Source organism: Oryctolagus cuniculus, chromosome 18, assembly GCF_964237555.1.
Source record: "Oryctolagus cuniculus chromosome 18, mOryCun1.1, whole genome shotgun sequence".
Classification (NCBI taxonomy): Eukaryota; Metazoa; Chordata; class Mammalia; order Lagomorpha; family Leporidae; genus Oryctolagus; species Oryctolagus cuniculus.
The window spans coordinates 24,225,111-24,249,857 of NC_091449.1; the positions used below are offsets into that span (position 1 = coordinate 24,225,111).

General features: G+C 47.7%; 1 long non-coding RNA gene across 2 annotated transcripts in view; it reads left to right on the forward strand.

Annotated features, from left to right (window-relative positions):
* LOC103352341 (uncharacterized) overlaps positions 1-24,510 on the forward strand; it is a 46,976-nt gene extending 22,466 nt beyond the window's left edge. For both annotated transcript variants that reach the window (XR_007914417.2, XR_007914418.2), the window contains one exon: positions 24,181-24,510. This is a non-coding gene — a long non-coding RNA (uncharacterized lncRNA). The remainder of the gene's footprint in view (positions 1-24,180) is intronic.
* Positions 24,511-24,747: the final 237 nt, after the last annotated feature.

A 24,747-nucleotide genomic window follows, 5' to 3' on the forward strand; every position in this document is an offset into this window, starting at 1 on the left:
ATTTGTTTTTGTTTGTGTTTGCCTGGTAAGTCCTTGCCCATCACTTTATTTGGCATAGACAGAACTCAGTATTTGTTTGTTGAATGAATAAATGCATGAATGAATATTTTAAATCTTCTGGAACATTTTCTTATAGGTGTGTTCCTTTATAATATCACAAAGCTGGGTTTTGCTTTTGACCCAAACTCAATCTTTTAATAGAAACATTTAGCTGATTCACATTCTGTGCTTAGACACTTATTGGGTTTTTTGCTTTTTATATGGAATCATCGCATATCCTATATTAGTTCCTTCTGGTAAGGATTTTGTTCCCGGAGATACTTTCCACCTTGAAGACTTCCATATTCATGCACCCTAAGGAAGATTTTGTTTCCTTTTTTAAATTACTGCTTCTCTTTTCTTTGAAACTTATTTTATATCCAGAATAAGTGCCCACTGACTCTTATTACTTTCTCATTTTCATCTATGTCTGAGTCCTGGGGATCTCTTTTGAGTTTGCCTTTTGATTCTCCATCTAAAAACCGGTCAAACATAGTTCTTGCATCCACAGCAACCTCTTTGTGTTTTTCTTTTACAATCCGCCTCCCCCGGTTTCATCCCTGAAATGTCTTCTTGGAGGAACATCTCGAGCTTCTTTATATTGCTCTTGTTACTGCATTAACTCTGCCATTGATTGTGACGTGTGCTCTAATTGTCCAGATTTATGTATGCCTCTCGAATGGCTAAATAATTCCACATGTCTGGTGATTTCTTTATTTCCCCCCTTCCATTCAGGGGAGGTCAGGGGGTTATCTGGTGGAAGACTCCGGGAACGAGGGTGAGGGCCAGGCAAAGGAAGGGAGGGAAGAGCTTAGATTTACTGCAGTTTCCTTTTGCCAGTTAGCTTGTGTGAGCCACGGGCGGGGGTCCCAGGCGTGGTGGGGGGCAGGTGTCTCCTCTGTGCTGAAGAGTGCCTGTTGCGTGATTTTTGGGGCAACCCCAAGTGGATGGCATAACGCCTGGTCATGCTGCCAGAGGGGAGAGATGTTTGCTGGTTCCAGTCTTCCAGAACACGCACATGCTTGTAGTGGTTTGATGATACATAAGAGAAAAGCTAGGTTTAAAGGCTGCGGCAGAGAGTCCTCCAAGACGGAGGGCGGCCTGTGTGGAGAATGAGGGGCCACCAGCTTTCCTGTCTGGCCGCCACGGGGTCATGCTCTGATTACCTATGCTGTCTGGATCAGGAGCCAGCTGACACAACCCGATGGCATTTGCTGGTGTCCTGTGCAGTGTCTGACGGTCAAGCTCAGAAGTGTCCAGGGCTGTGGGCTATCCAGGGGAAAGCAGGGTTGGTTTGGTTTGGGACATAGACTCTCTCTCTCTCTTTTTTTCTTTTTTTGACAGGCAGAATGGACAGTGAGAGAGAGAGAGACAGAGAGAAAGGTCTTCCTTTTGCCGTTGGTTCACCCTCCAATGGCTGCTGCGGCCAGCGTGCTGTGGCCAGTGCACTGTGCTGATCGAAGCCAGGAGCCAGGTACTTATCCTGGTCTCCCATGCGGGTGCAGGGCCTAAGCACTTGGGCCATCCTCCACTGCACTCCTGGGCCATAGCAGAGAGCTGGCCTGGAAGAGGAGCAACCGGGACAGAATCCGGCACCCCGACCAGGACTAGAACCTGGGGTGCCGGCGCCGCAGGCGGAGGATTAGCCTATTGAGCCACGGCGCTGGCCTCTCTCTCTATCTGTCTCTGTCTGTCTCTCTCTCTCTCTCTGTGTGTGTGTGTGTGTGTGTATACACACATATATTTTCCAGCTCTGCCCAGAGGGATTCACCAGCCCCTGGGATTGTATGCTCATTGACCTTGGCCATGCAAGGTCAAGGACTATTGTCCGAGCAGGGTCGAAGTTGAAACTGCATCCCATAGCCCTCCTCCCAAGGTGGGCACTTCACTGAGACCAGGGCCTCTTTGTGTTTAGGAAGGGGGTCCTAGAGAGTGTGGCTGGGCTGGAAGAAGGCTCCAAGCACCCCTGCATCTTCCAACATGGGCTGAGCAGGCTGGCCTGAGCCCAAGACCCACCCTGGTGAGCAGCTTCAGCACCTGCTCCTACTCAGGAGAACGGAGAGGCTCTGGGGCAGATCCTGGCTCTGCTGCTTCTGGTCCACGGGGCCAACGTTTTAACTTGATGGCGTCGTGGGGACCATTGAGATTGAACAGCATCAAGCTTCTTGCTACATGATGAATGGCACCAATGGGGCCCACACACCATCCACACAGGCTGGTTCATAAATGCGTACATCAGGGAGGCAGAACAGGGCAGCGATTAGAACACCAAAAGGCTGTGTAGCCTGAGCCACTTTCTGAGCCTCTTTGAGGCTTCGGTTTCTCATTTGTAGAAAGGGGGAGTAAATGTTAGAGCATCAGTGAGAGGTATATGTAAAACGCCTAGCATGCTGCCTGGTGCAGTCGCAATTCAATGCTAGTTAGACATTTGTCATAAAAAATCCCCCAGCACTTCCACCTCTAGTTTCTACCCCAGAGGAGCAAGAGCACAGATGCACAAGTATGTTGATTGGTTCGCTGCAAAATTATTTGTAATGCTCTCTGAAAACCTGAAAACAACCTAAATTTCAAGGATGTAGAGAAAAGTGAAAACTTGCATGCAGTTGGTAGGACTATAAATTAGTGCAGCCATTATGGAAAACGGTATGGAAATTGTTCAAACAATGAAAAGCCAACCTACAGCTTGAAAGAACCAGAGAGGGCTGGCTTCATGGGCGTGTGTCCTGTGAACACTGCGCATGGCGTGGGTGGCTGAAGCATTGTAGTCATTTTGGAATTCTGGGAAATTCTTGACAATTTTACCTTTGATCTGTGTTTGACCCAAGGAGTTGAGTTGATGGCAGAGTGTGTACATGAGCAGAGGGTAGCACTGTGGGCCAGACACTGCACTCTGCGTGTCAGGGGCCATGGCAGCAATAGCAGCAGAAACAGCAGTGGAGGAGGCATTTGGCATGGAGATTACCTGCCCCCATCCAGATCAGGAGTGCCTGGGTTCGAGGTCCAACTCCACTCCCAACTCAGCTTCCTGCTGGTGTGCGGCCTAGAATGCAGCAGGTGTTGGTTCAAGTAGCTGAGTGGCCGCATCCACGTGGGAATCCCAGAGTGAGGTCCCTGGTTTCTGGCTTTAGCCTGGCCCATCCCCGATGGTTGTGTGCCTTTGGGGAGTAAACCAGCAGATGGGAGACTTCTGTCTCCTTGTCTCTGTTCCTCTGTCACTCAAAGAGCGAGTAAATATCTAAAAGGGGGAAAAAAGAAGTTTGTGGAAAGTGGAATAAAAAAAACACCCACGACAACAACAGAGGCTGATGCTGTGGCACAGGGGGTTAAGGTGCTGCTTGCAATGTTGGCATTCCATACAGGTGCCGACTGTGTCCCGGCTTCTCCACTTCTGATCCAGCTCCCTGCTAATGCACCTGGGAAAGCAGCAGGGAATGACCCAAGTGTTTGGGTCCCTACACCCACATGGGAGACCCAGATGGAGACGGCTGGGGCTGGGCCAGGACAAACCCAGGAGCCTGGCCCAGCCTTAGCCGTTGCTGCCATTTGTGGTGTCAACTAGCAAATGGCAGATCTCGATCTCTCTCTCTCTCTCTCTCTCTCTCTCATCTCTCTCTCATCTCTCTCATTTCTCTCTCTCTCATCTCTGTCTATCTCGCTCTCTCTCTCCCTTTCATTCCCTTTGTAATTATGCCTTTCAAATAAGTAATAAATGAATCTTAAACAAAACAAAACAAAAACCCCCTAACCAGCAGTGGTGGTGGCAGCAGGGACTTCCCATGGCAAGTGCTGGGACTGAGGCCGGAGGCCAGCTCACCAATGTGTACCGGGAGCCTGTCCTTTTGGTGACGGCACAGACATCACCTTTCAGTCTGAGCACTAGAACAGGGGCTGTGAGGCCCAGACAGTAAACTTCGTTGGTAAATTATTACAAAATAAAGGCATCACATGTGGATACTGCAACAAAACACATCATTAAACATTAAAGGGCATTGTATCAGTGAACATTGACAAGTATATCCAGACTGACACAACACTGATTGAAAGGAAGAGTTAGAGAATCTCTTTAGAAAAGTCATTCCATGAGGATCACCAGCTCTAGATGTACTCAAATTTGTGTTTTGAAATGGTTTACCAGAAATGTGTCCCAGTGTTGTTACAGCCTCTTAGCTTCTTCAGGGCACCAGCAACAGGTGCATCAGTAGAAAGATCATTCTCAAATTAAAAACGGTGAAATACTTGTGGCCTTGTGTTTGCCAAAGTTGGCTGACATCACTTCCCATGATACTGATTGGAAACCAAGTTGCTAAAAGTATTAGTTTCAATGACCTAATATATGAATTTGCAGAAATTTGTAGAAGAGTGAACCAGAAAAATCTCATACTCATTCAAAATGTATAATTAATAAAGGATTATTTAGTACATTGTAGTGCATTTATAAAATTATGAAGTTAAAATATTTTTGTAATTAAGGTTATGTTGTAACATAATAGTAACATAAAGGGGAATACTACCCCTTTTGTGTTTTATAAGTACTAGAACTTTTTAAAGGAAAAGGCTAGCATTTTAGAATTTCAGTTGGATCTTATCAAGTGGTACATGATTATATGTATTTTTAAAAGTTTATTCATTTTTTATTTATTTGAAAGTCAGCTGGATCTGGACCAGGCGAAAGCCAAGAGCCAGGAGGAGCTCCATTTGGGTGTCCCACATGAGTGGCAGGGACCCAAGTACTTAAGCCATCAGTATTTAAGCCTCCCAGGTTGCACACTAGCAGGAAGCTGGACCAAAAGCAAAGGCTGGACTCGACCCAGGCACTGTGAAATGGGATACGGGCATCCCAAGTGGTGGCTTAACCTGCTGTGCCACATTGCCTGCCTCTGTGTATAGACTACATTGCAAGTGAACTTAAGTGTGACCACTGGTTCAAGGAGCTACCTACAAGATTCTCTACTGTACAGTTTCTGCTTCAAATAATCATCTCGTGGGGAGGTACTCTGAGACTGTGCAGAAATCTTACTTCTTATCAACATCTGAGCCCACCAATTTTAGCATCCATCGCTGATTCTTGTGTGCAATGATTATTGTCATGCTGTTTGCCTCATAGTAACTTTCCTGTTTCCATTGTTCTTTCTATACTTAATTGAGATTGCAAAGTAAGAAGCAGATTTCCTTTCTTCTTAATTGATTTAATTATTATAGAGGCAGATGCTCCTTGCTTTATGATGAGGTTATATCCTGATAAACCCACCTTAAGGTGAAAATGTCATAAATCAAAAATGCATTGAATATAGCTATTTTATCATGGTTTAGCCTAGCCTATTTTTCAAAAAAAATATTTATTTATTTATTTGAAAGGCAGAGTTATAGAGAGGGAGAGGGGGACAGAAAGAGAAAAATTTTCCATTCACTGATTCATACTCCAAATGGCCACAATGGCCCATGCTAGGCCAGGCTGAAGCCAGGAGCCTGGGACTCCATCTGGGTCTTCCATGTGGGTGGCAGGGCCTTAAGTACTTGGGCCGTCTTCTGCTGCTTTCCTGGGTACATTACCAGGGAGCTGAATCAGAAGTGGGGCAGCCTGGATTAGAATCAGTGTTCTGTGGGATGCTGGTGTTACAGGTGGTGGCTTAACCCACTGTACAACAACACTGGCCCCAGCCTAGCCGAGCTTACACACGCTCAGAACACTTGTGTCTACAGTTGGGCAGCATCATCCAACACAAAACCTGGTTTATAACAAAGTGTTGAATGACACATGGATTTGATTGACTATTCAAAAAGCATTGGCAACACAGCTCACTGTAGTGTCAGCTGTTCATCCCTACAATTGTGGGGTTGAAAGGGAACTGTGGCCCACAGCTGCTGCTGGGCGCCACACAACAGGACAGCGTTGCCTGCCAGTAACCCAGGAAAAGATGAAGATTGGAAATTTGAAGGGTGGTTCCTACTGAATCGGTGTCATTCAAGCACCCTTGTTAAGTCCAGAAATCATGAGTTGAACCACTGTAAGACAGGGACTATTGGTATGTTTTATTCTGGGGGTTGTAAACCATTCCTGTTATTTATTTTCTTGTTGGAATTGTCCCAGATTTGGCTATTAGGAGCTTCTTAAGCCCTTAGTTAATTTATGGGATCATAAGATTTTTTTCGCTGCCTCAGCCCTGAGAGATGAACTGCTTCATTTAAAAAATGGAGACAAAACTCAGTTTCACAAAGTTATATTTTGTTCAGGCAATACTTAGCATCATGTGTGACTTTAAAATCTTGTCACGGAAGGAATTGGCCCTTGCTGCCCACGAAGAACTCTGCCTTTCCTAGCTTCTGGTCATTACAAGGAATTTCAGTCGGCATCAGAGGAAAGCAGACGTTATGACCATGTTCTCTCTGCTCAGACTCCTCCATGGGGTCTGAGAGGAACCAGGAGGTCCCCTCCCCCTCTCCCCACCCTGAGAAGTAGTTGGATCAACGCTTGCTGAGCAGTACCAGGTTGCAGAAGGATGAGGGTTTGAATTCTCAGTGACAGGAGTCCCTGCTTCCTGTGGGATTCAATTATTTTGTTGTTATTGGGATAAAACTATCCCCACATTTGCACATTTGTATTTTGTTTTATTCAAATCATTTCTATTCACTTATTCAACAAATGTTCATTTTTAATTGTTTAAGATTTATTTATTTGAAAGGCAGAATTACGGGGGGCGGAGAGAGAGAGAGACAGAGAGAGAGAGAGAGACAGAGAGAGAGAGAGAGAGACAGAGAGAGAGAGAAATCTCCCATCTGTTGGTTCACTCCCCAAATATCTACAACATACATGGCTACAGCAGGCTGAAGCTAGGATCTAGGAACTCACTCAGTTCTTGCATGTGGGTGGCAGGAGCCCAATGCCTTGAGCGATCGTCTGCTGCCTCCCAGGGTACTTATTAACAGGAAACTAGACTTGTAAGTAGAGTCAGGACTTGAACCTGGCACTCTGACATGGAATGTGCATGTCCCAGTTGGCATCTTAACCACCATGCCTAATGCCTGTCATTCAGCAAATGTTCATTGACTCCCTGCTGTTTGACAGGAACAGCTGATGTTGCTGAGAAAAGAGGCAGTGGGCTTGGGTTTAGGTGAGAAATGAGGCCCATCAGGCGTTGCTTTGGGAGAACCTTAGCTTCGTGCCCTGGATGACCTTGCTGTGGCACCAGGAGAAACCTTCTCAACATCAAGGCCAGGTGAGCCATGTGTCCCCAAGTCACTGAGCCTTGACATACATCAAGCTCTTGAGGAATTTTGACATTGAATGAATGAATGAGCCAATATGGTTCTTCAGGAAAGAACCAAATGTATACAGTCTGTTGTATAAATAAAGTGTATTGTTGAAAATTAAAAAAAAAAAAAACCTCAGTAAGTGATTTGGGGACATACTGTTGTGAGGAGGAAGTGGTGTGGCTCTTTGCTCTAATGACTGAATCCTGAGAACAGAGGGAAACCCCTAGTTCCCTCTTCTACAAAATCCTCAGTAGGCAGATATCCAGCCACGGCTTTCAGACTGCTGGGGCCCTAATGACCAAAAGGAAGGGCACACGCTGGGCTGAAATCGGCTGTCACATAGTCCCAGGCCCTTCCAGGCCACGCCTGTCTCCACAGACCAAGGCATGCTCCAGACACTGCAGGTGCAGCACAGAGACCAAGTCATCCTCGCTCCACCTCGTCATGGCAGATGGTCCAGGGGTCATCACTGGTCCTCCCACCTGCCTCACTTCTCCACTGTAATAAGGGAGGCCCCAGTCCTGCGGGCCTCAGTGACGATGCAGAGGGTGTGAGGAAGACTTTATGTGAAGAATGGCTCAGCTTCAGCAGTCACAAGGCTCCCAGGATTGTTCACCACAGGGGTTTGTGGCCACCAAGTGTGTTTCTCTGGAGTGGTCTCTCCTCCAGTCTCTTCACCTGTCGCCCAGCGTTCGTCACACCTCCGTAGCTTCCAAGCGCCCCATTTTCTGCTCTCCAGTCCCACTGCAGTTTGTCAGTTTTCCCCAAAGGGAACAGCTCCTGAGTGTGCTAGCCAGCCCAGAAGGGAGGGGCATCCCTAATGCTGGATGCAACGTTCCTGTGAATGCAGCCTGCATTTCCTACACTAATCAGCCCATCGTCTAACTACCCTCCTTTCAGTCTTTCAGAAGAGGTATTGGAAGACCCAAACTGATGCCAATATTGCTACTTACATACACGTAGAGTGTCTCCCAGTACACAGTCACCCTCTTCTGACTGCAAGTGTATGCCCAGCTGTGTTTATTTGATTTTTTATTTAACATTTCTTTTATTTCTTTTTTTATATTTTTTAAGGTAAACAAATTTTGTGTATTTAATATATACAGATTTAGGAGCATAATTATACTCTCCACCCTACCCTCCCTACCACTTATGCTCCCTCCCTCCTCTTTCCTTTCCCATTCCTTCCTTTAATTTTTACAATGACCTACTCTTATTCTATTTTATACTTATAAGATTAACCCTATACTTAACCTATACTTAACAAAAAAAATTCAACAAATAGTAAGAAGAAAAAAACACTATTCCTCAACAGAAGAGACAAAGGCTGTAAACAATCATCAAAATTCAAAATGTCAATTTCACTCATATAAATCACATTTTTTTGGTACTCTATTTACTTACCACAGATCATGGAAACATAAGATATTTGTCTTTTTGGGACTGGCTTATTTCACTAAACATAATGGTTTCAAGTTGCACCCATTTTGTTGCAAAAGACAAAATTTCATTATTTTTACAGCTGAGTAGTATTCCACACTATCTCTCTCTCTCTCTCCCTCTCTCTCTGCATATATAAATATATATGTCATATATACATATATATTATATATGTGTGTGTGTGTGTGTGTCATAAATTGCCTTGATTGTGTTTAGGAATGTTCCTATTTTGGCCAATTTGCTTAAAATTTTTAACATGAAAGTATCTTGTATTTTATCAAATGCTTTCTCTGCATCTATTGAGACAATCATATGATTTTTATTCTTCAATTTGTTACTGTGATGTATCACATATATTGATTTTCATATATTGGATTATCCCTGCATATCAGGGATAAATTCCACTTGGTCGTGGTGAATGATCTTTCTGATGTGTTCTTGGAGTCAATTAGCTATTGAGGATTTTTGTATCTATGTTCATCAGTGATATTGGTCTATAGTTCTTTTTCTGGTTTTGGAATTAAGGTGATGCTCACCTCATAGAAGGAGTATGAGAGGACTTCCTCCCTTTCAATAGTTTTCATAACTTGAGGATAATTAGAATTAGTTCTTTTTAAATATTCTGATGGAATTCAGCAGTGAAGTGATCCAGTCCTGGGCTTTTCTATGTTGGGAGTGTCTTTATTATTGTTTCCATCTCTGTCTCATTTATTGGTCTGTTTAGGATTTCTATGTCTTCATGACTCAATTTTGGTAGATTGTATGTGTCCAGGAATCTGTTCATTTCTTCTAGATGTTCCTATTTGTTGGCATATAGCTGTTTGTAGTAATTACTGATGATTTGTTTTATTTCTGTGGTATATGTTGTTACATCTCCTTTTTCTCATCTGATTTTGTTCATTTGGGTCTTCTTCCTCTTTTTTTTTTTTGGTTAGTTGGGCCAATGGTGTATCAACTTTGTTTTTTTTTTTTTTTCAAAAAAATACCTTTTCATTTCACTGATCTTTTGTATTCTTTTGTTTCAATTTTATTTATTTTTCTCTAATTTTAATTATTTCTTTCCTCCTACTAATTTTAGATTTGGTTTATTGTTGTTTTTATGGGTCCTTGAGATGCACTGATAGTTCATCTATTTGATGCCTTCCCAATTTCATGACATAGGCACTAATTGATATAAACTTCTCTTTTGACACTGTTTATACTCTATCCATAAGTTTTGATATGTTGTGTTGTCATCTTCATTCATTTCCAGGAATTTTTAGATTTCCATTTTGATTTCTTCTGTGATCCACTGTTCATTCAGGAACATGTTGTTCAGTCTCCATGTGTTTGCATATTTTCTAGAGATTCTTAAATTGTTAATTTCCAGCTTCATACCATTGTAGACAGAAAAGATACATGGTATGATTTCAATTTTTTTTAATTTACTACGAATTACTTTCTGGCCTAGAGAAAATTCCATGCATTGATGAAAAGAATGTGTATTCTTCAACAGTGAGGTGAAAAATTCTGTAGATATCAATTAGCTTCATTTGGTCCATAGTGTAGATTAGTTCTGTTGTTTCTTTGTTGATTTTCTGTCTTGATTGATCTGTCCATTGGTGAAAGTGGGATAATGAAGTCCCCCATTACTATTGTATTGGTATCTGTCTCACTTTAGCTCCATTAAAGTTTGTTTTAAATAGCCAGGCACCCTGGCATTGCATGCATATACATTTACTATAGTCACATCTTCCTGTTGAATTGATCCCTTAATCATTACATAATGTCCTTCTTTTTCTCTTTCAACAGTTTAGTGTTTTAAAGTCTATTTTGTATGATATTAGGATGGCTATACCTACTCATTTTTGCTTTCTGTTAACATGGAATATATTTTTTCCATCCTTTCAATTTCAGTCAACATGGACCTTTGTTGGTGAGGGGTGTTTCTTGTAGGCAGCAAATAAATAGGTCTTATTTTTCATCCATTCAGCCAGTTGTATCTTTTAATTTGGGAATTTAGGCCATTTATATTCAAGGTTACTATTGATAAGTAATGACTTGGCCCTGCCATTTCCCCATATATATTGTTATTGTTTTCTTTGGATTCCTTTGTTTTTTTTTACTAGGAGATTTTCTGCCTTCACAATCTTTCATAATGATGACTATCTTTCTGTGTGTAACACATCCTGAAGCATCATTTGTAAAGCTGAATGGATGGGGGCAATTTATTTCAGTTTTGTTTTATTACGGAAGGTCTTTATTTCACCTTCTTTTAAAAAAATGAGAACTTTGCAGAGTACAGTATTCTGGGTTGACAGTTTTAGTTTTTTCTTCTTTTTTTCTTTTAAGACTCTCCAATCTTTCTTAGCCTGTAGGGATTCTTTGTAATTTTTTAAAGATTTTTTTAAAATTTATTTGAGAGTTAGAGTTATAGAGAGAGGGGCAAACAGAGAGAGAGGTCTTCCATCTGCAAGTTCACTCCCCAAATGGCTGTGACTACTGGAGCTGGGCTAATCTGAAGCCAGGAGCCAGGAGCTTCTTCCAGGTCTTCCATGTGGGTGCAGAGGCCCAAGCACTTGGGCCATCCATCCACTGCTTTCCCAGGCCATAGCAGAGAGCTATATTGGAAGAGGAGCAGTGGGACATGAATCAGCACCCATATGGGATGCTAGTGCCATAGGCAGAGGCCCGGGCCACTGCACCATAGTGCTGGCCCCAGCCTATAGGGTTTTTGATGAGAAATTAGCTGTGAGTCTCATTAGAGATCCTCTGAAAATAGTCTGGCATTTCTCTCATGCATATTTTAGACTCTTTTCTTTATGTTTTCCTGTTGAATGTTTCACTACAATGTGCTGTGGTGACGATCAAGTGTATTAGGAGTTCTGTGTATATCCTATACTTGTATTTTGCTTTCTTTTTCCAATTTAGGGAAGTTTTTATAATCACTTCACTAAATAGCCATTCTCATCCATTCTCTCGTTCCACAACTGCAGGAACTCCTAACACTTGTATGTTGGGTTATTCGATAGTATCCCATAAATCTTAAACATTGCTTTTAACTTTTCTACTTTCTACTTTTTTTGTCTGACTGAGATATTTCCAAAGATATGTTTTCTAGCTTGGATATGCTTTCTTCTGCCTCACTAAGTCTGCTATTAAGGTTTTTCTACTGTATTTTTTTATTTGAGATATTGAATTATTCCTCTCTTTTATTTATTTATTTGAAAGGTAGAGTTATAGACAGTGAGAGAGAGAGAGACAGAGAGAAAAGTCTTTCTTCCGTTGATTCACTCCCCATTGGCTGCTACGGCCGGCGCTGTGCTGATCCAAAGCCAGGATCCAGGTGCTTCTTCCTGGTCTCCCATGTGGGTGCAGGGGCCCAAGCACTTGGGCCATCCTCCACTGCCCTCCCAGGCTACAGCAGAGAGCTAGACTGGAAGAGGAGAAACTGGGACTAGAACCCAGGGCCCATATGGGATGCCGGGGCCACAGGAGGAGGATTAGCCAACTGAGCCATGGTGCCGGCCCCAAATTCTTCATTTCTAATATTTTAGTTTGATTTCTCTTCAAAATCTCAATCTCATGGGAAAATTTTCCCTCCATGTCATGTGTGCATTTCTTTAACTCAGGAATTTGCTTCTTATTGCTTCTGAGTATTCCTATGATCAGTCTTTTGAATTCATTTTCAGGTATTTCATTAGTCTCTTCGTCTTCACTTTCTCATACTGAAGTGTTGTGCTCCTTTAGGGGAGTCATGTTGTCTTCCTTATTCTTGTTTCTTGAATTTATGCATTTAATTTTATGCATTTGTGAAAACACTGATTGGTTTTTTCCTGTTAAGGAGTTTATCTTTGAACTATGCCTCTGTGGCTTAGTGAAGTGTCTGATCTTTCAGTGAGTACCTAGAGGCATGTGCTGGGTAGGGCCCAGGAGCTCTGCTCGGTGCTCCAGGAAGAGAATCCATGGTGACACCCAAGTTGGGTGTGATAGCTCCCTATTGTCATCAGGGGAGAGGGTAAGATCCTGCCTCTTCTTGTAATCACAACCTCACCTCCTCTCTCCTAAGGTGATCAATGACTGGATTAGCCCATAGTGGATTCAACACCCATCCATACTGGTGCATGAACTGCACAAAGGATCTGTGTGGTCCTCAGTCTGAGCATGGATGGCTCTGCAGTGACCACCCCAGGCCGTCACGGAGCTCCTAGCCTCTGACACCAGGCACAGTGATTGCCCAGAGACCCAGCTTCACCCCACTCCCTATCGTGCAGTCACAGAATTCCCACAGTCACAGCATGCAAGGCTCCCACAGTCACAGGATGCAGGAGACTCACTCAGCCCCGTGAGCCTTCCCCATCCATGGAGAGGGCAGTCATTCCCAGAGCCAGCTGCCTGTGGGTGCTCTGCTTGGCAGCTTGCACCCTGGAGCCTGTGATGTGTTGAGAGGATGGGGGCACTGCACAGTGCTTCTTGGATGCCCAGCCCCTTGTCGCCTCTCCCAGCCAGACTCCAAGTCAGTGGGGAATGTGGCTTTTTCCTTCCGGTAAAATCCGCTGATCACAGGCACTCACAAGAGCTGCCACAACCTCTACTGGTGTCCAAAGGGTTCCTTCTCCCCACCAGTTGCCGGGCACCTTTGTGGGTGGATGGAGAGAAAGAAACATGCTTTTTCTTTACTGGATTAGGTGGGTATCCTGCCCCCTGTTAGGGCTCCAGGCTGAACTTGAAGACAGTGTGGTCTGCAAGGCCATCCCTCAGGCAACATCACCTGAGTGAGGGCTGCCGCAGTCTGCTCTCACCGTGCTCTGCTCCAGTCCCTGGCTGTGGGGGTCCTGTGAGGTGTTCCCACTGGCTGTTGTGCGTCTGCATTTTCCACGCTGCTCCACAGCGTTGCTCTTCCTTCTGCAGAATTTCCGATGCAAACGTCTCTCCAGCTTCCCCCGGGAATGCACTTCCTCCGCTTTTCTTCTGCTGTTTCCTGCTCGTCTAAAGCAGCGCGTCTTCTCCCTGTTTAGCCATCTTGCCTGACCATTTGTTTGATTTAAAAAAGTTATTTGGAAGGCAGAGAAGTTTAGATAGGCAGGAACCTTCCATCTGCTGGTTCACCTCCATCAATACCTACAATAGCTGGGACTGGGTCAGGTGGAAGCCAGGAGCCAGGAAAGCAATCCAGGTCTCCTACATGGGTGGCAGGGCCCCTGTTACTTCAGCCATCACTTGCTGCATTTCAGCGTCTGCTTTTATTTTATTTTTTTTTTTTTTGGACAGGCAGAGTGGACAGCGAGAGAGAGAGACAGAGAGAAAGGTCTTCCTTTGCCATTGGTTCACCCTCCAGTGGCCGCTGTGGCCGGCACGCTGTGGCCTGCGCACCGCGCTGATCCAATGGCAGGAGCCAGGTGCTTCTCCTGGTCTCCCATGGGGTGCAGGGCCCAAGCACTTGGGCCATCCTCCACTGCACTCCCAGGCCACAGCAGAGAGCTGGCCTGGAAGAGGGGCAACCAGGACAGAATCTGGTGCCCCGACCGGGACTAGAACCCGGGGTGCCGGCGCTGCAAGGCGGAGGATTAGCTTAGTGAGCCGCGGCGCCGGCCTCAGCGTCTGCTTTAACAGGAAGCTGGAGCCTGGGACCTGAGCTAGGCATTGAACCAGGTGCTCTGACGTGAGATGTGGGGGTCCTAACAGGCAACTTAACTCCTCAGCCAAACACGCCCCCCAAAGAGGTGAGATTCTCACTCAAGGCATAGACTGCTTCTCCCAAGGACCACTTACTTTTTGGTCCACGGTCATTGCCTAGCTGCTGCCATCTAAACGCCCCCACTCATCTGTGGTTTCCTGACCCAATTATCTAAGTGGAGGCCAGTGGGGAAGTGGAACTGGGTGCTGTCCTGCTAGGAGCCGCCTCGTACCACCTCTCCACTCTCCACCCCTACACCACGTCCACTCCTGTCCATTCTCATCTTTGAGTGAACTCAGGGCCACAGCTCTTATTTTTTCCTTTCCTGGTGAGTGATGCCTTTTAAAAAATACCTGGGAAGGCATAGTAGAAATAGAGACCCACAGCACCAAGCTGGGGGAGCCCTGGTCCACCCTCTAGGACAGGTGGGGGTGAGGCTGGCCCAGCTGACTCTGGGCACCTTGGACAGATGACGTGTGTCTGCTCTGTCTGCATTTCTGCAGCTCTGTTGAGAAGCTGAGGAAACCAGGGCTGAGACCAGCGCTCGGAAATCTTGGATCTGTTTAAACTACGGTTCTGAATAACGACACACGTGTAAAAGCTGTCAAAGGTATACGCACGTTGTCCTTTAGCCATGTGCTAAGATGACCTTTGCTGATGCACTGTTTGTACACTGCTAGAACCAAGTATCGCGGCCTGGAGATGTAAATGTGTTTGTGTTTGTGCTCCGAGGGTTAGATAGCAGGCGTCTGCAAGCGATACGGTTGCAAGGGTGAAGGTGACGTGATTTACGTAAATCAAGCGATTTCTCCCGGAAAGCGTCGAAGGCTCAGACCATCCAGACACACTCTGGCAGCTGAACTGTTATGGCACCCAGCGTTTGTCATATTAGGTGATCTGAAGGGAAATTATAAAAATGAATGTGATTCTCTGTGGAAGGGGGAAAAAAAAGAAGCCAGTTCCTACAGCAGGGGTTGCCTCATTTTCCACAGATAAAAACAGGTTTCCCAGCAATTCTGCTACGGTAACATCGCACCGTGAAAACTTAAGGGAGAGAAGAGTCTGCGGCCAAGGCAGGCAGTAGGAGGAATGAGTCGTCTGGGGAGGGGGCACCGCGCTTCGTTTCCAGCATCGCAGGGTATTTCGTCCCCCGGGGGAACAGCTCCAATGCCATGAACAGGGCTGATGTGCTCCCCACCGCCACCCGCCCCTTGTTTCCGAGCTGCTTTCAATTAGCAGGGATTATTAAACTGGAAACATTTTAAACTGCTGCCGAAGTGGCTTTCCGGCCCTCTGAGCTGAGCTAGGGGCATCACAATAAAAGCTGATTGATTAGCAAGGAGTGTACTTAGAGTATCTGACATGTGTGTCGTCTCCCACGCTGGGCATGGCCTGCATTTACCTCTCCCCCACCCTACACACTGAAGTCTGCCTCTCCATGGGGGAGTTCCATGCTGGCTTCTCCTTCCAGAATCTTCTCCAGCCCAGAGGCTCTCAGCTTCCATCTCAACTGACTGGTCTGCACCTGTGCTGCCTTCCTACCCACCTTCCACCTGCACTCTGAGCGAGGTGACCCGTGGGTGTGATGGGAATGAGCGGCCCCCAGGAGGAGAGCTGTTGGATTCCTGCAGTGGTTATCAGCTCTTTCCTTTGGTGTTTAATTGTGAGGAGATGGGTGCACCGGCAACAAGAACACAGCTGCAGAGTCCAGGCCCCAGAGCCTTGGTAAGGAGGGGGCAGGTGTACCTGCCCTATTGGAGGATTTCAAAAGCTGAACACATTTCCCCTTCAGGGGTGGGGAATCTTCTGTCTACCATGGGGCCATTTGGAATCCACATCATTCGTGCATGATACAAATCACCAACTTAAAAAGCAGCTGAATGTAGAGGTATTGAATTCCAAGTCCCACCTGTGGTTGCCTTGGCAGGGCCGGACCAAGGGATTTCGCGGGCCTGATCCTGCCTGCAGCCCAGGCATTCCCTATCCTGCAAACATTAGCTCCATCTCGATGACCTTCTGTCTTGTGATCTTCCTTAAAGTTTCTTGTGTGCATCTGTTCTGCATCTAAACGCATTCGTTTATTTGATAACATAGAGTGTTTGGTTAACACGGTGCTAAGTTTTTAAATCAGTATATATGAGGGCACTTTAGAAAGTTCATGGAAATGGAATTAAAGAATAGGTTTGTTTTTGTCCCCCAAGTTTCGAGACCTAGGACTAGTTTTTCATAATATGCATTTCCCATGGACTTTTTAAAAAATTTTATTTATTTATTTGAGAGGCAGAATTACAGATGGAGAGATGGAGAGACAGAGAGAGAGGTCTCCATCCATCCGCTGGTTCATTCCCCAAATGGCCACAACAACCGGAGCTGGGCCAATCAGAAGCCAGGAGCCAGGAGCTTCTTCCAGGTCTCCATGGATGCAGAGGCCCAAGCACCTGGGCTACCTTCCACTGCTTTCCCAGGCTGTTAGACCCTCGGAGTGAGGATGCTAACACGTCGAGAGGCACACTCCAGAGACTCAGACTCCAGACCAGCTGATGCAAAAGCAAGAGGATTTATTTGGCGTCTGCGCAGACGGGCCTCCTGAACTCGGGAGTCCAGAGAGCGCCCCCAGTACAAGCCACACGGTTTATATACCCGCAGCGACCAATCAAAAGCACTATAGTGTCCATGCACACAGCAGTCCAATCCGCAAGTTGTTCATGTGAAGGGCATGCGTCTTCTATCCAATCAGCTACGGGATCACATGGGAGGCATGCACCTCGTCGCCATTTTGTTGTTTCTTCAGTAGTTCCTTTCCCTGCCAGCGCCATCTTGTTCACCCTGAGGGGGGACGACGTCTCGCTCCCTTTGTTCCCCTTGTGGGAGAGTGGTGTCCTGCTTCCCACACCGTTATTTGAGTATTAGGAGGCATACAAACTGGGTTAGGTCTTAGCACAGCCAGGCACAAGTGTCGCAGCTAGCTAAGCATAGGGTCCCTTATTTTTATAGCTGCACCTAATTTTAGCATTGGGGGAAAAAGTTTAGGGCTGTAATTTTAAACTTTAATTTTTTATTTGGGGCAAAGGTGACTTCTTGTTTTTAATAGTGTTAGCTTAAGTCACTCCATCTTGGTTTGATTTTTAAGGTGCTTCAAGGCCATAAGCAGAGAGCTGGATTGGAAGAGCAGCCGGCGCGCATATGGGGTGCTGGCGCCATGGGTGGAAGATTAACCTACTATGTCACAGTGCCGGCCCCTCCCATGGACTTTTGAAAAACTCTCTAAAAAGTTCATGGGAAATGTGTTTTATGAAAAAAACTGTGCCTGGATTTCACATTTTCTTTCCACTGAAATCTACTTATCTTCACATCCCATGTTTCTGTGAGCTTTTTGAAGTTCCCTTGTGTATTTAAAAAGTCACCCCACCCCACAGAATGACGTTTTGGTCTCATATTGGTCTCCCAAGACTGTGTAGCCCAGCAACGTCGCAGCCATCTTGGCTTTTCAGGCACCCTCTGTGATGTTCACATGAGGACGAAACTGCCTAGTGACCCATTTCTCAGGGTGCGTGCCCGGCATGAAGCCACACACGGCTGTGCGGGATCCCAGCAGCAGCCTCCTGAACTAGCCCCGTTGTTACGGATGAGAACACTGAGGGCTGTGAGGGGCTTTTGCTTGAGGCCGAGAGCGTAACCATTCTACCCCCCTACTGGCCAAACTTGCCCTTGCTCTGAGCTTCAGATTCCTTGTCTGTCAAGAGAGAGTTTTGGCACTGTGGGGAGCAACTCGGACTAGACTAAGTTACTGGAATTAAGACTTATGCTATGCATCTGCTCTCCCACAATATGGCGCTGGGAGAGAAGAAAGCGGCTTCTACACAGCTGCCTCCAGTTCAGCCAATAAACTGTAGGACTTGCTCCTGATTGGAGGAGAGCAGCATGCTCGGCGTGTGGGCAGCCGAGTTGGGATTGGCAGAGGAGGACTATAAAGGAGGAGAGAGACGGCATGCACCAGGAACATCTAAGGGGAACATCTAAGGGGAACATCTGTGCAGCCCCCGAGAGAGCCGGCCGGCGGTGTGCCGCTCCCCTGCAGAAGTGGGGAATGTGGCAGGGGGAACCGCCCTTCCACGGAGGTGGAAGGGATGGTAGCCAACCTGGGAAGGACCAGCAGCCAACCCGGGAAGGGCCGAGCAGACGAAAGAACAGCGCAGGGTCCTGTGTCGTTCCTCCATGAAGACGGGGAGCGACATAATGGTACCGTGACTCGGATATGAAGCCTAGGCAGGGTTTAGTGTCGTTCCTCCACGAAGAGGGGGAGCAACATAATGGTGCCGTGACTTGGATAGGAAACCTAGGAGGGAAGAAGTGGAAAATACCGGAGAGAGAGACTAGCAAAGAGCCTAGGTGCTGGAAGAAGCTATTGAAAGCCTAGGCATAGACTCGGATATGGACTGTGGGAAAGAAGTTAGGATTGAAAGCGAAAGTGAAAGCTTTCATAGACTCGGATGCGGACTATGGCGGGGAAGCTAGGAGATTGAAAGCGAAAGTGAAACCTGGAGGAGGCTTGGACTCGGATATGGACTGTGGGAAAGAAGTTAGGATTTAAAGTGAAAGCAAGAAGAAACTTAGACTTAGATACGGACTGCAGGTTGAAAGTGAAAGTGAAACCTAGAAGAAACTTAGACTCGGATACGGACTGTGGGGAGAAGCCAGGAGAAATGAGGGAGGAATATTGTTGGAAGAAAACTTAGGGAAACATACCAGGTAGAGAAAAATGTTAGGGAGGATGAAGCCGCGAGTGCAGGCCGAGGCGGAAACGTAAGCCACCTTGGAATTCTTCAAGTCACCCCGGGGAGCAAGAGGCGAAGATCTGGAACCAGAGACGTGGGCCGCCAGGTTGGAATTCGCCAGGTTAGTCCGGGGAACTTGGATTGAATGCTAGTGGCGGAGACGTAAGCTACGCTGTGTGACTCGCGGAGGCTGCTGCGCGCAGACAGAGCATGCGGGGCTCAAGTAGATAGGGAACGCTGGGCTAGTGCGAAGCCGCGCAGATGAGAGAGGCGCGGGCTGAAGCGGCTCAGAGCCGGAAAGCCGCCGAGAAGCAGCCTCGGGGCGGGCACCGGGAAGCCGCGGGGATAAGAGAAACAGAAGTTTAGAAGCAAAATGAGAGAAATAGGAATGTTGGCAGATAGAAGTAAAATGGGAGAAATAGGAATGCCCGGAGATAGAGAAATAGAGAAATAGAAAGGCCTCCCCACAATACTGCAATGAGAAGGCTTGGATTCGGTCTGCCTGATTAGTGAGGCGATGAGCACCTGCGGGCGGCTAGCAGCTTATGCGCCGCAGGTCACCGAAGACAGGCACGAATTAACATCAATAAGGCCTCCCCACAACACAGCAATGAGAGAGCTTGGATTCGGTCTGCCTGATTAGTAAGGCGGTAAGCACCAGCAGGCAGCTCGACCAGAGTATGAGCTGCAGGTCACCGAAGATAGGCACGAACCAACACTAATAAGTCTCCCCCACAATATGGCAATGAGAAGGTTTGGATTCGGTTTGCCTGATTGTTAGGGCTTGTAAGCCCCTGCAGGCAGAGCAGAGCATGCGCTGCAGGGCACCGAACACAGGCACGCATCAGCGCCTAAAAACCTCCTCACAACATGGTGAAGAGAGGACCCGGATTCGGTTTGCCTGATTGATAGGACTTGTAAGAACCTGTGGCAACTCTAGCAAGTAGAGCAGAGTGTGTGCCGCGGGACACCGAAGACAGGCGCGTATCAACGCCAAAAAATAAAAAGAAAGGGGGATCTGTGGGGAGCAACTCGGACTAGACTGTTACTGGAATTAAGACTTATTCTATGCATCTGCTCTCCCACAATATGGCGCTGGGAGAGAAGAAAGCGGCTTCTACACAGCTGCCTCCAGTTCAGCCAATAAACTGTAGGACTTGCTCCTGATTGGAGGAGAGCAGCATGCTCGGCGTGTGGGCAGCCGAGTTGGGATTGGCGGAGGAGGACTATAAAGGAGGAGAGAGACGGCATGCACCAGGAACATCTAAGGGGAACATCTAAGGGGAACACCTGTGCAGCCCCCGAGAGAGCCAGCCGGCGGTGTGCCGCTCCCCCGCGGAAGTGGGGAATGTGGCCAGGGGGAACTGCCCTTCCACGGAGGTGGAAGGGTCGGTAGCCAACCCGGGAAGAACCAGCAGCCAACCCGGGGAGGGCCGAGCAGACGAAAGAACAGCGCAGGGTCCTGTGTCGTTCCTCCATGAAGACGGGGAGCGACAGGCACAGATCCTCTGAACACTGTGTCATTCACTTTCTAAAACAGTGAGCAGTTCGCTCAGCACATGGCTGTCGGGGCTCGCGTTGTGTCTGGCGTGCTCCAGATCCTGGGGGTGATGGTGACCTTGTCCACCCAGCTGCCTGCTGTTGGGGAGAGAAGGCCTGGAGCCCAGCTCTGTTTCTGGTCAGTTTGCAAGGGAAGGGCCAGCCCTTCTGTAACTTCCCACCGGGGCTCCTAGCCCTCTGTCGGGAGCCCCTATGACTGCTGTGAGCCTGCAGAGAGGGTGTGTGGGTGCTGGATCTCCTTTATGGCTTGGCTGAGGCTGGTAGGTGGGAACGTGCAGCCGACCTGGGCGGAGGATCTTGTGCCAAGCCAGAATGGATGCACACACACCCATGGCCATGGCCAACGGGAAGCCCCGCCCCCCAGCTCCACGTAATTGCTTGCATGGCCAGAAGGAAGGTGCTGAGGCTTCCATTTGCTTGCACAAGCGGCTGCCTTCAGCCGCTCCCTGGCCTCTTCTCTGGGGCACTTAAGGCCCAGCGTGGGGAGGTTGGGGGGAGTGGTTCTCAGAGGCGGGGCCTGGGGCGAGGCCAACCACAGTCCCTACCGGTTTAAGACTCAGAGCACACACACGGCAGGAGCATTTATTACCTCCGAAGGAGTGCTGGCTCTGTGAATGGAGGGCTGAGGTATTGCAGCTGTTATCTTTTGAACTAACTGCCATTGCGTGTCCCATGACCAGCCGTGGCAGGGTTTTTGTTCCCGTGAATGAATGGGCCATAAATCTCTCGGGGCTGACACGAGCAGCAGTACTAGAGGGTGTAAAGAGAAAATGTGCCGAAGAATCCTGTGGTCTTTGCTTGCCTGGAAAATGAGTTCGATAAAATGGAGGTGATCAGTGCTTATTTATAGGGTAAACCGATACATCCAGCACTGGCCCTCGGCACCTAACTTAGTGTTTCCTCATTTACCTCACTCTGGAAAGCCCATCCCAGCACCCAGGCAGCTCGTAGGGCTGCGAGCAGAAAAGGGGACGCCTGCACAGAAGGAGGTGTTTCCCTCCCTGTTTGGAAGGTTCGGGAGCCTTCAGAGGTAACCGGTTGAAGGGGTACAGCTCTGAGGATTGTGAACCAGCCGGGAAACCCAAGGCTGAGAATGGTTCTTTATTTGCATTTCAATTTTTGAGGGTGAATGACAGAAACTGGGATAAAATTAATCGCCATTTTTCAGGCCTCTGAAACAATAAATTCCAGCAACCATAAATTTGGAGCTGGGTTAAGTACTGAAAACAATTTATTGCTAATTTTTCCCTTAATTGCATTCTCACGAAGAGGGTTTGGTGCTTGCCGGTGGAATTATTATATAAAAATGATTCGTCGGACAGCACAATGGACAGTGAATCAGAAGCTTGCCTGCAGCGGGGTCAGGGTTCCTCCCGGCTCATCCAGCCCCCACCCAGGCTGTCTCTCAGGGGGATGCACCTGCTGTCCCCTCACCCCTCCTCCACAGCACTGCTTAAATGGAAGCAGAGGGGGACGTAATGGAGTGATCACTGCCTGGGCCTCCCTGCCTCATTTCATTTGCTTCGAGGCTCCTCGTCGTGTCAGGCTAACTGTGGCTGAGGCCAGTCGACAGCCTGACCCTGCCAGGGGAGGCAGCTGGGAGCGAGTGGCACTGTGTTAGAAACTGCTGGGGTGAGGCCGGTGCCGCGGCTCAGTAGGCTAATCCTCCGCCTTGCGGCGCCGGCACACCAGGTTCTAGTCCCGGTCGGGGTGCCGGATTCTGTCCTGGTTGCCCCTCTTCCAGGCCAGCTCTCTGCTGTGGCCCAGGAGTGCAGTGGAGGATGGCCCAGGTGCTTGGGCCCTGCACCCCATGGGAGACCAGGAGAAGCACCTGGCTCCTGGCTTCGGATCAGTGTGGTGTGCCAGCCACAGCACGCTGGCCGCGGCGGCCATTGGAGGGTGAACCAATGGCAAAGGAAGACTTTCTCTCTGTCTCTCTCTCACTGTCCACTCTGCCTGTCAAAAAAAAAAAAAAAAAAAAAAAAGAAAGAAAGAAAAAAAAAAGAAATAAACTGCTGGGGTGGGACGAAGATCCGGTTCCATCTCCCATGTTCGGGGGTGAGCTTCCTCTAGCAGGGAGGGCTTGTCATGATGGGGCTTTGAGAGCTGGTCCTGGCCTTGGAGGGGAGAAAAGAGATGCTGTAAGTTATCTTAAGCTACTGGAGCAGGTGCAGTGTCTCCCAGTGATTGACGGGAAGACTTGGCTCGGGTGGGGATGGGAAACGTTGTCTTCTTTATTTGCTATCTGGGTTCCATTTTGACCTGGAAGAGGCCATCAGTGGGAATGCACCTGCTTAGCTCAGTGTCCTTGGTCAAGAAAAGGTGACTGACCCACCAGATCAAACCAGCCAGGACCAGAGCCTGGCCAGGGCCTCTGTCCTTCACGGAGCTCCTGGTGGCTGAAATTCCAACTTGAGTAGCTGTTTGGGGAGCAATCAACAGGTGCTGACAGTATTTATGGTGTGACAGGTGCATGGGCCATGTGTCCATGGAGCTCAGGTAGGTAAAGGGAAGGGCACAGGGGTCCCTCCAATATCAGGCTGTCGATGGCTGTGGCAGTGGGAGGACCCTGCTGCAGCAGAGAGGAAGGAAGGGCATGAGGGAGGGATGTGGTGTCTGGGGCCGTGGCCCTCTTTCTGGGACCTGGCGGGATGGGGTGAGCACACTCCAGGATAGAAGGATCCGGTCCATTCCACGATACTCAGGGGCTGGGAGCGAGTCAGTGAGTATGTAGAATTAGAGAAAAGCCACAGCTCCCTTGCTGACTTGGTGGGATGGTTCTCCATGGCCTCAGTCTCACACAGTGTCAGAACCAGTGGCTGTGTCCCTTGTTTCAATGCCAGCTCCAGGACATGGCCCCAGAAAACTATGCCCCCCCCACTCGAACTCATATAGGAGTTTAGCCTCCACTGTGGGGTCTCAAGGGGGCGACGCGTAATCAGATTATGGTGCTCCCAGGAGGGACCTTTGACAGTGGTTGGGATTAGGTGAGATGGTTGAATCCTGGAGGCTTTCTAGGCAGAGAATCAGACACACAGAGACACATGTACACGTGTGTGCTCCTTGTCTCTTGCTGTGTCACACTGCCAGCAGGAAGGCCATCACCAGATGAAGCCCCTAAACCTTACACCTTCAAAATCATGAACCCAGATGAACCTCTTTTTTATAAAGCAGTCTGCCCCAGGTATTTCATTATAGTAACAACAAAAACAACAAAATCCAACTAATACCAGACTCGGGGGAGAGACCAGTAGATAGCAGCTTCCTGCTCCGTAACTCCCAAGGCAGGGGCTTATATTACCCTGTCATGTGTGTGGAGGCAAGTGCCTATCAAGTGCCCACATGGCTGCAAATTAAATGTGCACGTGAACTACCACGGCCAACCTTTAGGCAGGGCCAGGGAGAATTTTTCACACCTCCTACTTTGTTCAGGCTCCCTTCCCTACCTCTGTCTTCCAGTTCCCCGGGAGAAACACAGCACCTTGTCTGACCGGGACTTGCTGGTATGAGCCAAGAGTGGGAGTAAAAATAAGGAACTGAGCCCATGGATCCCGGGTGATGAGCAAGGGTGGAGGAGGCCCTGCTCCTGGCCTGCAGGAGGCTCACGCAGTCGTGGGGATGGCGTCAGTTTGCAGTAAGTCATCCCGACAGCCAGTGCTGTGGAGAATCTGGGTTTGTAAAGATCAAAAGCAAACACCGGGTTGGGAATCTAGGAGTAACACAAATGTACTTGTGAATGTCTGAAAATCCAAGAAAGTTTCCAGAAGAAAATAAAAAAGAAACTGTCTGCCATCCCGCTATCCAGAGATAAGCATTGTTAAATTTTTTATGCATTTCTCTACAGGCTCATGGACATTTGGCTGTATTATTAGTTTTTCAGAATTGGGATTCAGTGCGACATACAGCTTTTATATCATGCCTTTCTCCCCATCCCTTAGCATAGTGTAAACGCTTCCCACGTTCTTAATGGTTTTCATGAACATTTTTGTGTCTTTTGAAGATTCTGCACAGTTTTCTGCACGTTTC